This window comes from Lagopus muta, chromosome 14 (assembly GCF_023343835.1).
Source record: "Lagopus muta isolate bLagMut1 chromosome 14, bLagMut1 primary, whole genome shotgun sequence".
Taxonomy (NCBI): Eukaryota; Metazoa; Chordata; class Aves; order Galliformes; family Phasianidae; genus Lagopus; species Lagopus muta.
The window spans coordinates 2,066,241-2,083,320 of NC_064446.1; the positions used below are offsets into that span (position 1 = coordinate 2,066,241).

A 17,080-nucleotide genomic window follows, 5' to 3' on the forward strand; every position below is an offset into this window, starting at 1 on the left:
GGGACAGAGGGCTCTCCCCAGGGGGGGCCTCCCCAGGTCCCCCAGCAGCCATAGCTCAGGGCCCTGCTGAAGATAAGCAAGCTCATGCAGAGATGCTGCTCACTGGAAGCATCCCAGTCCCAGCCAGAAATTACTCCAGACAGGCAAAGTGCTTTTAGGAGCACTTTATTAATAGACATGGATAACAAACCACTGGTAACAAATGCAAAAAGCCCTTGGACTAAAGGGCTGTTTGCCCAGGCAATATCCCCACTGAGCTCAGCAGCCGTTAGACGCAGCAGGAGGCACCAGGAGCAGCGCTCACTGTCAGGAGAGCAGAGCTCCTACATCATGAAAATAAATGCCTGATCTATTTACCTTAGCAAAGGTGCAATTTCTGCACCTTGCCAGCTACACCCCACCATGCAGCCACCAGGTTCCAGCAAATGATTCTCGAGTCCTACAGAGCAGCCTGGAGATGTGGTTCAGCTTTTCCCTGTGCTTGGTGTTCGGTCGCTGCTCCAGAGGGCAGTGCAGATGTCTGGTCCTTGCTCTATGATTCCCCAATATTCCTTCTCAAACAATTGTTTGTGTTTCAGATATGCTGTTCTGTGCAGACATGATTAAGCTGTTTAGGGTGAATGATGTTGCCAATGAGGATAACCTCTCATAAGGTTAATTAATCATTTGTAAACCGACCTTTGGATGTATACATTATTCATGAGTACTCCTGAACTAACAGGCTAGATAATTTCCAGCCAGTGGGCTGTGTGTAGAAGTCTTCAGTAATTCCATAGCCGAGGGTAAGTGCAGTGGTGCAGACAGGGCAATGCCTTCGGGCACCATCTCCATGCATGGTGCCTGTTTTGCCCATCGCTCAGAGCAGAGCCCTGCTTCGAGCTGGACCACAGCACAACAGCAGCTTTTCTTCTCCACCTGCATCTTTCTTCCTTGAAGCCTGACTGACCTTAAACTATCTTGAAGACTCCTCTCCAGGAGCTTGACATTTAAAAGTGCAGTGACAGAAAATAACTTCTTCTAAAAAATACGTGTAACTTATTTATCAGCACTAGTAGAGGGAGAGAAGAATTTAAATGAAGGCATACATATACATTGTGCTTCTCAATCGTGACTTTTTGTTGATGCTGTGCAGTAGCACTGCTTTGCCTTGAGTTGAGCTGCTCAGTGCATTATGGCAGTGGGTGAAGCTTTTCCCCACCTTCCAACCCTGGGCTGGCTGAAGAAGAGCAGAAATGAGGAGAGAAAGGAGCCCTCGGTCAGCCCAGGGCCAGCAAAACTACTAGGCAAGGCATCGGTCTCAGGGGAGCCGAGGAGCTAATTTAATATTTTCCAAGCACCAAAAGCAAAAGGCAGGAAACAACAAGCCAGCATTTATTGAGAAAACACCCCATGGATCATTCTTTGTCAGATTGCATAAAGGGGGAAAAAAAAAAAAAGAAAAAAAAAAAAGGGAAAAAGAATAAAGAAGCAAGAGACTAGCACTGCACAAATTGGTGAGCTCAGGACTAGGGAAACTGCCTATGTTTCTGCAGGGAAAAGCCACGTGCATCCCACATCCACCCACCACCAGCCTGGCAGCAGCAGCCCCTGCCCAGACACCTTGCTCCCACCCAACGCAGCAGAGCCATGGGGGAGTCTCCCAAACGTGAAGTGTTCATGTATCTTTAATTATTGTTTCAGCCACGTAAATCCATGCTGAATTAAAATTCATGATGGTTCTAGGGTACAAGTGCAAACAATTTGTTCGGTAAACTTTGCTCTAATTGGCATTCTGAAAATTTCCTGTTAATCAAGCCCCTTGGGCTCAGTTTACCAGTGTAGTTCTGCCTGCGAATGTCAGTGCTCGGAGGGTGCATGCATGTATGCCAATTTTAAGGGTCTTTATATGATATTAACTCATACACCTTGTCCTCACATTAATTTGCAAGCAATTTTTTAACAACCTTCCTTGGCCTTGCCTTTTATCTTGCTGCTTCATTACTTGCGGCGAGCAAGCGAGCGGAAGAGCCATTGTAAAACTCAAAATTACATTCAAAACTGTCTCAGATCTGAATGCATCTGAAATTCCTCCCGGCGGGAGCTGTGTTTCCAGTGGCACTTGACTCCAAATGGCCATGGGGGAAAAGTGAAGGAATTCAGGCCAGCACAGTAAATGTCAGTTGTACAGGTGGTGCCGCTGTATGGAGGCTTCAGCCAAACCCACCTCGACACAGGGCTCTGCAGGTGGGGAACACTGTCGTTCTCCTGAGCCTACAGTATGAATATAAACTGAAGAGTCAAGGTATGAGCAGACCTTGTCATCTCAGTCCTGACGTGCATGGAGAATGCTCCCAGCAGGCGTTAAAGTGTAGGGGGTGGGCTGCTGCAGATCACCCCTTCCAATGTGCTGCCCTGCATAGAAGGCCCATCCAACTCTGGATCTGTTCTCCAGGCAGCTCTCTCTCTGCTGCAGTCCCCAGTTGGTCCCACCTGGGGCATCCCACCGCCAGAAGGATTTGGAAGCTTTCCAGTGGCCCCCTTTCAGTTCTGCAGCCCTATCAGTCTAGTCCTTAATTCACATCCCAAAAGGAAAATGTACCTGAGTGTCTCTTCCCACCAGCACAATCACACAGGAGAATGGAAATAACAAAATAATGAGCGTCTGACAGATCAGGGAAGCTGTGGAGAAGCTCTCTTGGATGGAAATATGCTGTAAGGAAATGCAGAATTGGCAGTTCCCTGAAGAGACTAGAGATGGTGCACAACAGCAAACTGCTCCCCTGTGAAAGCAGATAAGAAGCATAATTAGATGGCATTACAGCAGCATCAGGGTCTAGAAGCTGGAAAGAAATTGTATAGAAAGTGGAAACAGGCATGTGCTGGGGGTAGAATACAGGAATAATACAGGTTCGCAGCATGCGAGCAGCTAAGGCTGCATGCTCAAGGTTTCAGGGGAAACCAGCCAGGGTCTGCAAATGCATTAGCTGTAAAATGAGAACAGCAAGACCTGTAGGTGCAGAACTGTCTGGGGAAGGACAGAGCGCTGACCAACTGTTCAAAGCAGGAATTTGCCCCCTCTTCTTCATTTCAGGCTTTAAAAAAAGGTTAATTGTGAATGAAGCTTAACAGAACCACCTTTGAAGGGAACGGTGAAGAAGGCCAACACAAGGAAAGAAGTTTAAAGGCGTTTGGATTTATCAAATGTATTCAGAATGAGAGGATCTGATAAGATGCACCCAGGAACACTGAACTCTTGGTGATTATCTTCAAAATTTATGAAGGCACAGAGGTCCCTGGAGATGAGAGAAGCACCTTTCTTTAAAGTGGAGACATTAAGAAAATTTGGAATAATCAACTCAATCTCAATTCCCTTCAAGAGGTTAGAAGAAAGTATTAAACGAGCAACTTGTAAGATGTAAAATGATGAATAAAATCAAAGAACATTGGTTTGTCAAGAGCCAGTCATGTCAACCCAATTTAATTTCCCTCTTTGATATGGCAACAAGCATACACGATGGCAGGGAAGCAGAAAATACAGACGTGAGACCTCTTGCATTTTCCCATGGGACAGCCCAAAAAAGGTGAGAAAATGCCCTCTAAAACCAATCAGAGCTCAACTGGCAGAGTAACCTCTCTCAAAGAGGAGGGATCAAGAGGAGAGGAGGTTTCTCCAGCTCCAACCATCACTCTAGGGAAAGGACCATCGCCCTTCCTCTCCATACAGACAACGGGCCACACTTCTCCAACTTGGCATCCCTGGAGTGTGGCCACATCCACAGCTTTGCCCAAGTAAAATCAAGGTTAAACCATTGTTATGCTGATTTCCAGCATCTCGTGTTCCTTTACCCTTAATTTTGCCATGACGTCGGCATCCCCACTCATATTCAAGTAGACATGTTTCGATGCAGCATTATCCCCATATTAACCTTAGGTGCTGATACTGAGCCAAGAAGATGCTCTCAGTGGAGCTTTAGACACTCCACCCACCTTGACAGCAGAGCAAATCCCAGCAACCTGCAAAGTGTGAATGTGACATGGAGGCTTTGCCACTCCGTTCCAGACAGATGGATGGATGAGGGCCCCTGCAAGCCGTGATCAAGGGACTTGGTGAGCTGTAGCACAGCTGCTGGAGAAATGCAGGAACAGAAGCTTTTGATACAGTTTCAAACAATGTGTAATTATCAGGTAGCTGAAAATTAGCCCATCTGTGCCTCGGGAAAAGACAATGAGGAGTTATGTGTTACTAATGGCTGAAAAGAGCTGGCAACACAAAACAGGGAATCTTCAGTAAACTTTTCTTTAAGGTAATATAATTACACGATGTAATCCCCAAATCTACCAACTTTTTGGTGGCTTCTGATAAAGCTTATGAGGTCTTCATCCTTCTTTCATTTTCATCTCCTCATTGCAGCCAGCATGGATGTTAGCACTTCATGCCATGCCAGCCGTCTGGCTGGGCTACCTTCAGCAGCAGATGTGGGTGACATAAGCTGCCTTTGCAACAGAGCAGCTAAAAACTTCTATCAGGTTTTCCTAAAGCAGATTGTAAATACCCACATGTCTTTGCCACAGCCTCGCTATCTGAAAGCAAAGCACACAAACTTACAATACTGTTTTGAACAAAATTTCTATGCTGATAGAGTTGGCAGGCCAGAGTCCTGGTCTCTAATCCAGGTCAACACACACGCAAGCATCAGCACAGTTCAGATTTAGACCCCTTTTTGTTTTCTCTGCTTTTGGTCATTGCTGATCCAGCATGCAAAAAAAAAAAGGAAAAGAAAAAAGAAAAGAAAAAGAGCATGCTTTTTTTTTTTACTGAAGTCCCTTGAGGATCCAGTGATAAGGTCTTTGGGGGTCAGGGAAGCAAAACTGGAATAGCATAAAACTCATGCAAATAGCCTGGGCAGGGTAAATAGCTCATGATTTTTTTATTCATACTTTTGTCTGTGGAATAACTGGGAGCAAATTGCTTTTTCCTCTCCCAGTTCAAATTATTCAGAGACTTTTTCTGCTGATTTTTGCTATTCTCCCTATTGCGAGCGTTTGCTCTCGAAGATGGCCCGCTTAGCTCTGAATGGAAAGCAAATGTTGCCTTCACCTTCAGTGAACTTTGAAGCAATTGATTTTACCGGCATAAAAGAGAAGCTGAAAAGCGACCGCTTGTGGTTTTTGTAGAGGATGGGTTTTGCCATTTCACAACTGTCTGTGCATGAGGAAGAGGTGTCTCAGAAGAGAGATGACAGCTGCTCTTTCGTCTCGTCCCAGCTCAGCCAACAGCCCTGTCCTCTTCAGCAGGTGGGGCAAAACCCCACACTGTCAGCATCTTGCCAGCCACCACGCTTTAAACAATTCGTAATAGGGAGCATTCCAGCAAAATTATTCTCACTGGCTTTTGTCTGATAATCTGAGGTCAAGAAAACAAACTGCTTCCTCTCTGCTCTCTCCAGCACTGCGGCGAGAAATGCAGCCAAGCTCCGGCACCGAGAATAAAGGCAGAGTTGGCACAAACACAGGAGCTTCTTAAATGAGTTTGCCATTAGCCGGAAGGGCTGCAAATTGAAGCGAAGATAAGCCCCTTAGCATTTCCCTTCTTTAATCCAAGCCTCATAAAAGCGGAGATGTGTTCCTATTCAGTGGGCTTTATACAGAGGCAGGTATTTCATTTACCCAAAAACCCCTGGATCGGATAAATTATTAATGTTATTTATAAAGGCAATTCTGCCATTCAGCAACTTCTTTTGGATCCCTACGCTTAATCTCACTGCTTAGCATAAGATACACTCCAGTTAAAAGGCAAAATCACATTCCTTTACAAGGCCTGCAAAATAACGGAGTGCTGAGGTGCCTGAAAAAGGGTTGTAGTTTAAATACCGCTTTAAAGACTAATACATTTATCAGTGGCAAACACAAGCACTAACTTGTGCTTGCTTGCATCCTCCCTGCGTGCTGGCTGCGGCCTCATTCGCACGCATCGAGAGCCGTCAGATCTGCTCAGAGCGGCGGGGATGCAAAGCGCCCTTGTGCTAAAACAAGCCTTCCTAAGGCAGCTTGGTGGTTGGGTGAGGCAGCAAGTTTCCCTGTCCTCTCCTGGCATTGCCCTGCAGCGTGCCCCCAGACACCCACATCGGTTGTTGGTTTCTGCAGGATCCCCAGTTGCGAGGTGCTACCATGGGTACCGATGTCCTGAGGTCAGCTGATGGTGTCAGGATGCTCCAACACCACAAAATGGCTCACAGGGGACCCTGGGAGAGCCACCACCACCACAGGGACATCACAGATCATCTCGGCCCCAGGAAAGCCAGCACGGCGTATCACCGTGAAGAGCAAGGGAAGAAGCAGGAGGAGCTGGGAGTCCTGGGGCTCAGCCGGCATCAAGATTTCAGCTGCAATCTGGGGCACAGTGCAGCAGCTCCCATAGCAGAGTGGTGGTGCAGCACTGCTCCAGAAAAAGGGAGAAAATGGGTATTTCAGGGTAAATGCTGAGGAAGAGGAGACTCAGCATCTCTGAAAACAGATCTGTTGAGTCCTCTAGGATAAGAACAACAGCTTCTTGCTCTCACGTCAGAATTACATACAGAATTAACTAAAACATGATATTCTGAGAGCTTCTGGATGAGAAACATTCACAACTGATGTGTGGAAAAAGTGTAGTTGCTAACCAAACATTAGAAAGGACCTGAACTACATGACTAAGGAGAGTCAGCGTGAGAAGAGCTCAACACCAGGAAGGGGCTTGGAAAGCAGCAGCAATGCCAGCTACACAAACCCAGCACACAGAAAGACTCCTGGCTCTCTTTCTTAGCAGGTAATTTTGAATTAGCTGAGGGAAGATGATGCATCTTAAAATGCATCTTTCTGAGAATGTGGGGATCAAGAAATGGAGGCTACAGCAACGTGGCATCAGTGGGAATTTTTGCTAGAAGTGGTAAAAAGCAGAAGGAACACACCAAACCTGGCACTGTATTTGGACAGCTCGCATGTCTGACGCAAATAGCATTTAGAAATGCTACTTGAAATGTCAAAGAGGCCTCTTGGTGTAACAGGGATGTTCTCTCTGACCCACTTGCCCCCAGAAAACAGGGATGGCTGCAGCGGGGCTATGGATGGAGCATCCCTCAGCAGGCACATCCAAACAAAGGACACTCACCTCCTGGCTCCCATGGGCAACTCTCAGCCCCAGATACATCCTGGTTGCAGTCACAGCAGCTGTGAGCCATCCTCTGAATGTGAGGGCGATGCACATGTCACATGCAGGGGAAGAGTGCTGCCTGCGAGCTGCAAAGAGGTTTGGAAAATTTCTCATTAAACGTTTTCTCCATGCAATACATATGATCCCCAAATCCTTTTTTCAGCATTTTCCTCTCCAAAGCCTGCACTACAAACAGTTTAATTGAACAGCCAGCGCTGGCTGATGTTTTGTTTCGCCACAATTTGAACCAAGGCAAAGTATTTTTGTTTACTGAACTTGCTCCACCTTTTCACAGCAGGGTTACAATAGCAGCATGTATCGCTCACGGATGGTGCTGCTTCTAGGGAAGAAGGGCTCGGGGGGATTTGGGATTTGTGTTCTCTCCTGGGCTGGATGCTGAGGACAAGCGGTGGCTCGTGGGTGGCAGTGTGGTTTGCCTTTGATCAGCTGTGAGCAGGGAGGGCTCCTGTGGCTGCACTTGGAGCTGGAGATGCCTAAGCTATCGGTACCACAGAGCAGCATGCTTTTATGTCAGAAAAAAAAAAACAAAAAACTTATTATAAGATTGTAAGTTTGTTCAAGGAGCTGGAATGAAATATTTAAACACAGCACCACAGTATTTTATTCTCACAAAAATGCTGAAATGCCACTTGCAAATCAGAAATGTTTTAAAATTTGCTTTGAAATAGCAGCATTTTTGTGCAACTGTGAGGGGCTTTGTATTTTTTGTGGGGTTTTTTGGTTTGGTTTTGTTGTTGTTGTTGTTGTTGTTTTTTCTACAAAGAAACAAATGGGAAGAAAAGAGCTGAAATATTGACCATTTCCTCACAAATGAGATGTCTGCTTCTCAGTCTGTTCTGGTGAGTCTGTTTGGAGCCATCATTCCCATCTGGAGCAGAGAGAATCAGCCTCGAGAGCAGCCTATGTTGTTGCATCCAGCATTCAAATTATATTATCTTTGTTCCTTATACTGAAGACAAGACATTTAGGTTGGAGAACTCCAGTGGGCATTAAAGCTGCTCTGAAGGGCTTATGTGATTTGAAGAAAATGTCATAAAAGAAACACAAGTTCTTGTATAAAAACACAGATGTCCTACTTTTTTATTATTATTGGGGCAGTTTTTGCTTTCTTTAGGTACGGTCTATTTGTTTGCAGTTTTTAATTTCCCTTTATATATATTAGATGTTGTTAAATATAGGAACTCAATTTGTTTCAAGCTCTGTTTAAAGTCTCAGTTACTTTCTTATGCATCTCCTGGCTGCTCCCAACCAGTGCACAGCTCCAGCCAGGCAGCCCAGAGCCACCCAAGTTCCTCAGCTCCTGGGTCCAGGCCATGTTCAGGCTGCACTCAAATTCAGTCAACATAAATTCAAATGCTGAATTCAAATGTCTAATGTCTAATTCAAATTCAGCATTGGAGGTTCAAAGTGCTATTAGGAAAGGGTTATTCACTAATAATGACCAAGATATACTTCAATTCAGTATCTTAGCAGGATGAAAAAGCCTGAAATCCCCTAAGATGGTGACTGACTTTAAAAAGATCTGAATTGTGTACAGTTTGTTCATAGGGTTTTTAATACAAAATTCAAAGAACCGCAAGGATAAAATGTTGGCAAGAAGCATAAACACAGCTTAAAAATAACACATGAAAGTGTCAGAAGAAATGTATATCACTTATCCAAAACATTGAGGATCAGAAATAGCTGATATGGTCGAAAAGAGAGGTAGTGTATGCGAACAAAAATCCTTCAAAACTGAAATGGGTCTGAACAGACAGCGCAGGCAAGGATGTGTCTTGGCCAGTTAAATGTACAGTGATAATGTCAGGGTAGTGAAAGATTCAAAGGCACGAAAGATAGTTTCCTCAGCAGCTGTGTGAGTGGGACAGACCCAGAGATTTTCTAGTCCCTAGGCAGGAGGAAGAAGCTATTGTGGTCACAGGTGTTCCTCCCCGGCTTCAGCTGTCCTGTATGTAACCAACCTTTGGGAAGTCAGCAGATTTCCAGCTTGCAAGCTCCTCTAAATCCTCCTTGAGATACAATCCAAATGAGACAGCGTAAAATCTCACACAAGCAGTAGATGCACTGTAAAATAAGATAAATTCAGACCGTTTTAGCAGCGCAGCAAACAGGACCTCCTACCACCTCCTGCTGACCCCGATTCCCCTTCCTTCTCCCCCATTACTTCACCAGCTCACTCGTGTTTTGGGCTCTGCTTTTCTGATTTCTTGCTGCTCCTCTCTGAGCCCACCCATGCACATTTATCTCCAAGGCACATAAAGCTGGCTGCGATACCACGTACTCTAAAAGCACATCCTGACACAGTTCCCACTTTACAGGTGGAACAGCACCGAAAACGTAACCGTGCTTGAAAACCTGCACACATCTGGTGGCACGTTAGCTGATGCTTTTGGCTCTGAGCTTTACTTCCTCACCTGCTTCTGGCTGCTGCAAATGGGAATGCAAAACTCCCGTGATCACCGTGCAGGTGATTAAGGGAAATTGCATTGCTGAAATGCTCTGTGGCTGCAGCCCTGCTTCAGCTCTCGTCTTGCCTGCTGGTAAGCTGCCAGCAAGAGGGAAGTGTAGGCATAAAATGAATAGCAGAAGAGATTGCAGGTAATTATGTTTCTTAAGCTGTTAACAGGATTGGCCATTTGATAAATGAGAGGATTTGGGAATGTTTTGTCACTGACAAGCCATTGTAAGATCAGAGTGGAAACAGGAATGTTTCCCTTCCATAGCACGGACAAGAGGGGAATTCTCTTGGGACACTTATACACTGTGAAATTTAGCCGCAACCTGGACGCCAGAGCAAGAGGAGAAAGGACAGACACAGGACTTCTCTTATGCATGTCACTCCTTTGGTTTTGGAGCTCCTCCAGAGCCCTCTTTGGTGTCCCCAGAGACTTTTGTCCTTTTATGGTGCCATCCACATCCCCACATGTAGTTTTTAGAGCCCCCAGGGTGCTAGATCTTTGTCTTGGTGCCCCAAATCCCTCTGGTTCTCTCGACCTTTTGGTTTGCTTTTGCAGTTCTCCTGCTTGCTGGAGAAACAAGAAGAAAATCAGCACTGCTGTTTGTTCCTCTGCTCCAGCATTGCTCCTCCAAGTGGTTCTCAGTGCTCCCAGAGCCCCTCCATTTCCATCCCTGTGCTTCCCAGGAGTTTTGTGTGCCTTTTGGGTCACTCTAAACCTTTTGGTACCTTCCCTATAAATCTCAGCCTGCTTTTAATGGCCCTCAGCACCCTCCATTTCTTTCTGCGTGTCCCCATTGATGCCCCTCGGGGGTATCCATGTACTTTTTCGTGTCCCCACCACTCAAGTCCCCCCATTTGCTTTGATTCCCTCACGAGCCCTCCATGGGTCTCATCCCTCAGAATGCACATGGGGCTGCTCTGGTTTGAAGGGGTTTACCCTGCAGTGAGGAAGGCGGTGTCAGCAGTGAACAGCATGGTGAAAAATCACCAGAAAAATCTTCTCAGATGTCAGCACCATGTGGCCAGTGGCTCCAGGATGCTCTCATAGATGCAGCTCTCTGCTGTGACCCCTTGGAGTCCTTCATCCTGCTTGGCATGGATCCTGCTTTCATTGCAGACCCTGACACTGGAGGGCAGAGAAAGAGATAAGGAAAAAACAAATACAACTCAACTCCCCAAAACTGATCTCTTCTACTGCTTCTCCTCAGATTGCACCAAGGCTGCCTTTGCCAACCAGGACACTCTCCTTGCAGGATCAGAGCCTGAGGCAGCCCCTACCCATGTGTGGCAGCACAGGAGGAATGGAACACCCCCCCAAAATCTCCATCTCGGCTTTTCATCTCTTTGCTTTACCTGGTTCTTAGCAGCTACAGCCAGATTACTAGTATTGCTTAGGTTTCCCTGCAGTTATCAGCAAGGAACGGTTGCTGCTAGAAGCTGTGCCCCTCATATATCATTTTTCCAGCAGAGCGCAAGCAGAGCCAGAGGTGACAAACTCCCTGCTTCAGTTCTGACAGCAAGGGTTGGGTGCCCAAGGAAGGATTAGATCGGAGGCAATTAAGCTGCCTTCCTTTTTTTGCAGCATGTCCTACACTGGACAAGCAATAACAGAAATTCAGGAAGACAGAAGAGATGTGCACCCTGTCTCACTTTCTTCCCAGAGAGTGGAGAAGCAGTCCCCTATCTGTTGCATTGCCTCCTACTACACTATCCAGTGCATTTGTGTGGGGGAAGAAGCTTTCCTGCCCTTACCTGGCTGCAGCTCCCAGCAGGCACTGTCAGCCTGCACCTGAGGAGGTGAGTGCACGTTTGGGTAATGTAGGTAGCAGAAGACACAAATAAGTTCTGGCAGTTTTACATCTCAGCTCTTCCCAACAGCAAAGTGGTGATTCAGCCTAAACAGCTGGATTGGAGAGGAAGACAAGACATGTGTTGATGCCAGCTGCAGTAGCTGTAGCTGCATCCCAGAGGAACACAGCATTGGTAGTTCTACACCAGTGCCAGCTCCCTGAGTATCCTGCCCACAAATCAAGATGCAACTAGTTGACTTCTAACCAACTGTAAACACCCACAAAAATTACAAAGGGATTCCCTTTGGGAAATACGGTTGACCTGTTAATGCACTCTAGCATCCAGAGCACTTTAAGAACAGTGATTGCCAAAGATACTGGGTTATGTGGAAGCAGAAAACCTTCAGCTGTCCTTGCACAACCCATTGGGGTTGGACAGCAAGGTCTGGCAACCTCAGCCGCCCTGGTTGGGCTTTGCTTTGCTGTGATAGCTTGTCTGGTGGGGTCTGACCCCCACTGTCCATCTTGGTGCTGAAATCTCATCTCCTTACTCTTTAAAGAAAGTCTCATTAAGGCTTCCAAATAAGGAACTCTTCAGAAAAGACTTCTCCTCAAGAGCAACGAGATGAAACCTAAGTGCAGAGATGAGCATGGTCCAACCAGAGCAGATGGGGTTGCCAGAGCTTGTTCCCAAGCCTCAGTGAGTTATGTGGGCACAAAAAAAGCCACTAAGGTTTCCTGCTATCACACAACTCAGTCCCTGCAGCAACTGCTGTTTAACTTCCAATTAAGCTGGCAGGGCCCCTGTCCTTCCAGATGCCCTGCTGTCCTTCCCCTGAAAAAATGCCTTCTACCATCTATTTAACTGCAGTGTTTATGAAGCACATTGCAACAAAGACTGGAGTTCTGTAAGAGCCGTGCTTGTTGCAGCCTTGATAAAATGGAGTATGGCACAAGCTGGGCTGAAGGTAGCACTGGTAAAGAAGGAGAAGCAGCTCTTTCCAGCACTGCAAAGAAATAGGAGCTGTTGCAGCAGGACAACCACGGTTTTTGGCTGCCCTCTTTTAGCTCCACAAACACAGCAATGAGATTTTTCTGAGAAAAGCTGGGAGTGAGACAAGCTGGGGATCAGCAGAAAAGCAAGGCCTGCTTCTGTGATATGTTAGCAAGGATTAAGTAAAACATGCACCAAACCAAAAGTCACCTTGTCTCAGTTGTGGCTTGCTCCACCTTCTGTTTCCAAGAGCAAAACCAACCCAGCACGATGCTCTCATGCCTGATTTCTGCTCAGCATTTCCTGTGGCGCGGCTCCCCAGTGAGGGCTGCAGGGAGCAGAGCAAGCTGGCAAACACTGGCCCCTCCCCCTGTGGCAGCTCCTTGAGGCGTAAATGAAGGCAAAATCCAGTTCTTTCTACTTCAAATACGATCTCTGGAAAACAAGATCACTAACGCTTTGCAGCTCCAGCTGAAGTCTAAAATGGTGGCCCCAAGCGGCTGGTGGAGGGGTGGACAAGAGGTGAAAAAGCAGTTAGCAGCAAGCATCTAGGAAAAGAAAGTATGGGTTTTAACACAAAAATAGCAGGATAGCTACTCCCAACACTTCCATTACAACTAGTGGTACTCAGACTCCTGTTGTCACCCAAGTAGAGGCAGGCATGAAAAAGTGCTCAGTGGGTTTCTGACCCTCTGCTCCAGCAGCCAAGCCTAAGACATCTCAGACACTCAGAAGGCTTGGCTGGGCCAGGCAAAAGCTCTCCCAAAGCTCACCCAAAACACATCCATAGGCGCAGAGGTGCTTTCTCGGGTGGGTTGCAGTTCAAGCACTGAGATGCCTGTTTTTGCAGCGCATTTAGGAAAGGAGGATGGTTTGCCAGCCTGCTCCTGGGGCAGATAGACAAGATGAGACTCCCACAGGGCTGACCCACAGTGGCAGCCTTTGCCATTTATAGAACCCTGACAGCCATGGGAGCTAGAATAACCAGAAAAAGCTTTTATCTACAGTGAAGAGCATCTGACAGTGGAAGGCCGAGCCAGCTGCTACCTTTCGTCCCAGCCAACGCAGTGAGACATGCCCACAAGCACAAAGCCCACATGCCCAGCACAAAGTCCAGAAGCCAAATGTCCCCTCCAAGCAGCCTCAACTCAGCAGCTAATCCCCGCAGAGGGCAACCCTCCTGCAGCCCTAAACTTCTGCAAGAGATGTGCCAGGCCTTCTAAGTGTCCCTCTCAGTCACTGGGAAGAAAAATCTTCATCTCAGATTTAACTGTGCTCCTGCTTGTTTGACCCCAGCAGCCTTTCCCATGCTCCAGCTGCTGCCTCTGCAACCACACCTTGTGCTCTCAATGCACAGCTCTGAAAACAGCACCCCTTCCCACCACCTTGGCTGTGGGGACCTTTCAGACTTTCCTGGGATAACTGTGCCTCTGGATAGCAGCAGCAAATCCCCACCAGGCCTTCCATGGATCTTCTGGGATCAACTGACACACCAATAATGAGATGCTCAGGCCCCTCAAGCCACCTTGAGGTTTAGCATTGATCAGTCATCATTTTGGGGCACCTATTCACCATCTCCTGCAGTGCTCACGTCCTCCATTGCTCCCTGCACCATCAGTACTATGCTCCTTGCCTCACAGGGGCTTCTACTGCTTCACTGAGGAAAAACAGCACAAATTGCACTGAAAGCTACTCTTCAGTAAATGAAGGCAGAATCAGACCCACTTGGTATCTCCAACATCCCAGGTGCCAGGTCAAGTTCCTGTCTCAAACTCCAACCCAGCAAATGGTGGCAATGAACTGGCTTACTACTGGGAGGAGTCTGGGATTCCAGCAGCTCTCCAAATGCCCTGCCTGGCAGCTGAGTGAATGCAACGGCACAAAATCTCTATTTTATTTAGCACCACCCAAGATTGTTAGCAAACGCAGCCACTAGGCACCAAATACAGCATTACTCCCAACCACATACAGCCCTTGGTGGCAGTGGGCAGCTGGGGAGCCCCAGCAATGGGCACATCCCCTGCCAGGGACACCTCTGAGCTCATAAAGCCATCAGAAGAACCCGGGCACATGCCTTGACATCTCTGTCCTGCTCCCCAAGCTGTCCCCAAGGCTGCTGACACATGGAATAGCATTAGCAGCTGGACACTGGCAGTGGTGGAGCCATCCTTCCTCCCAGCTCCCCCAGGCACCAGCAACCACATCCCTGCACACAGCTGACAGCTGGGGGAGCCCTGAGGAGCTCCTCATAGCGCTCAGCTCTCAGTGCAAGGAGGACTGGAGCCAAACCTCTCTAGTAAGCTGCAGCAACACCAAAGAAGAGCCTGTGCCAAGGTAGAGGGCTGTCTGCTCCTGGGAATAGAGAAGCTGCCCCAGCTCCAAGAGGATATTTAAAATTATTGCAATTTCCAGAGAGGGAAAGGAAAGGAGCAGCAGGGCCACCACAGCCTTGGAGATAGACTGTGCGATGTTAACAATTCTTTTTTTACAGAGAAGGAAAAGACATTGCAATAAAACTTGCTTCTAACAATATATAAAAAGAAATACAAGGATTTGAAAAGGTGGAGGACAGCCTCACAGACATCTGTGCTTGTCATTAGTCTTTGTTCCTTCTCTTCAGAAGATTGTTCCCAAAAAAGAAGGGGAAAAAACCCTCACCCGTAGCTCTTCCACCAGCTTGAGAGGACTGCAGTTTTCAGCCAGTCCAGCTCTTCTCCCAGCAGCCCTGGCACAACCACAGCATCAAACTGCGCTGCTGCAACTCGAGGATGTGGCTCCTGCTCCAGCCCTCAGCTGCTAACCTCTACCTCCCTCAGCCACAGCATTGCCAGTTCCATCCTGCTGGATAAATCATAAGTTTATTTCATCTTTTTTTGTGAAGAGAACATAGTATAAATACAGAGCTGCAATTAAAAAAAACTCTTTTTCTACCAGCAACCAAGGCACATAAGCTAACCTAGTTTGGTGTTGGCAACCCTCAGCCTCTTTCCTTGTGGTGCTGTTTAAATACCTGAGTTGACTTTCTTGGGAAGTGGTTAGTTCAAGATTGCAGTGTGAATGCCCTTCCCTAGAAAGACCTTTGAGTGACCTTGCTAATCTATTCATACATTCTTTCAGCTGTTGTCTGGGCTAAGCTCCCTATAGTTACCACAAAAAAAAAGCACTAAGATAAAGGAAGGTTGCTGAATGCTGACAAAGATAAAAGGGTGTCAATCAAAATATTTCTTAAATTTCAAGTGACTTTTCCACTCCCTGGAACCCTTCACATGGTTTTCAGTACTAACCAGAACCCTCTGTTGGGCTTTTGGCACCCCTCACAGATCTCTCTGTACTCTTGGTTCTCAGACACCGTTCTTTGGAGTTTATCAGCCCAGTGGAATATGCTGCATACATGCACAAGGAGGCTCTGCAAATAGCTGCACCAATGTCTGGGGCAATTCAGCTCCCCTGAGCACATCAGAACAGCAGCACAGATAGGTATTTAGAAACACAGCACAGATCAGGCCAGTCAAAACATACAGCTTTTCCTTCTGTGCTCTCCATTTCGAGTTCACCATCTTCTCACTCCTCCATGACAATAACGTGAGTCTATCTGTAAGAAGACTTGTAAGGCTCCCCTGCTTGCTAGCAACCACAAATCCCATGTGACAGATGAACCACAAAATAAGATGGAGGTTTTTCGTGTTCAGAAAGAAGTAGCCCTGGCAAACACTGCTGAAAGCAGCAGCCAAGCCTCTCTGCTGAAGGAAGGCTCAGCAAAGGCAGCACGCCTACCACACCATCTCTCTTCCAAACACCAGCCCCACTCTTCAGCCAAGACTGGAAAGGACAGGATGACCCTTGTCTTTGGTACCCAGCACTTGACATGATAACTGAGACTTTCTAGTTAATCTAGGGAAAGGAGTTTTGAAACAACTCGAAGGAAGCAACATGAATATGCACCAAATATAGTTGAAACCTGCTGTCTATTGAAATGGCTCATTAATACTGCACAGACAAAGCAAATGAGTGATGCTTACTGCAGAGTTACCAGTGAACATATCTGTGCTCAGATTATTGAAGCAGTGCAGAATATTTCACCCCATATGGTTTGCCTGAAGAGGCTGTTTCAGATAATGGTTCTCATGTTGTTTCCATTGAATTTCAATATTCCCCAGAAGATGCTCACTGGAGCACTCCAGAGCAACCTTGTGTCATTTGGTGCCGCGTGAACTGGCAGAATGCTGGGTACTTACAATTAAAAGTGGATTACAGAAAAATAATAATGAGGTTCAAATTTGAAAAGAGGAAGCATTAAATGTTTTCACTGGAATCAGGTTAGTAAACCTAGCTTTCAGCAGGATTTTTAAATGAAAAGTGTCACTCACAAAATAATTTTATGTACATGGATAAAATTAATCAAAATCACTGGATGAAAACTAGCAGAAAATTAAGTATCTACAAAATATGCCTAGGCACCAGAGATCTCTTGGCAGCAAGGATGGAAAGGAAGAACTGGGACTCACGCTCCATCTGCTACTAATGAAAATGAAGAGACACAGTGGTGAGAGTGCAAGACAAAGGTTCAGCACAGGAAAGCCCCTCAGATTGAAAGTGCTGTAATGGTAGTTATGAGAAAAGAGAGCCACTGGGCTCTAAGGTATAAAGAA

At 46.7% G+C, this 17,080-nt stretch overlaps 1 long non-coding RNA gene across 20 annotated transcripts in view; it reads right to left on the bottom strand.

Moving 5' to 3' along the window:
- LOC125700401 (uncharacterized) overlaps positions 1-17,080 on the bottom strand; it is a 54,324-nt gene that overhangs the window by 11,423 nt on the left and 25,821 nt on the right. For 4 of the 20 annotated variants that reach the window (XR_007379906.1, XR_007379904.1, XR_007379905.1 and 1 more), the window contains 7 exons: positions 15,090-15,272; positions 12,642-12,979; positions 11,400-11,550; positions 10,585-10,773; positions 9,151-9,253; positions 7,127-7,254; positions 19-2,759 (listed from right to left, as the gene is read on the bottom strand). This is a non-coding gene — a long non-coding RNA (uncharacterized LOC125700401). The other 16 variants (XR_007379900.1, XR_007379898.1, XR_007379914.1 and 13 more) reach the window with 11 other exon arrangements.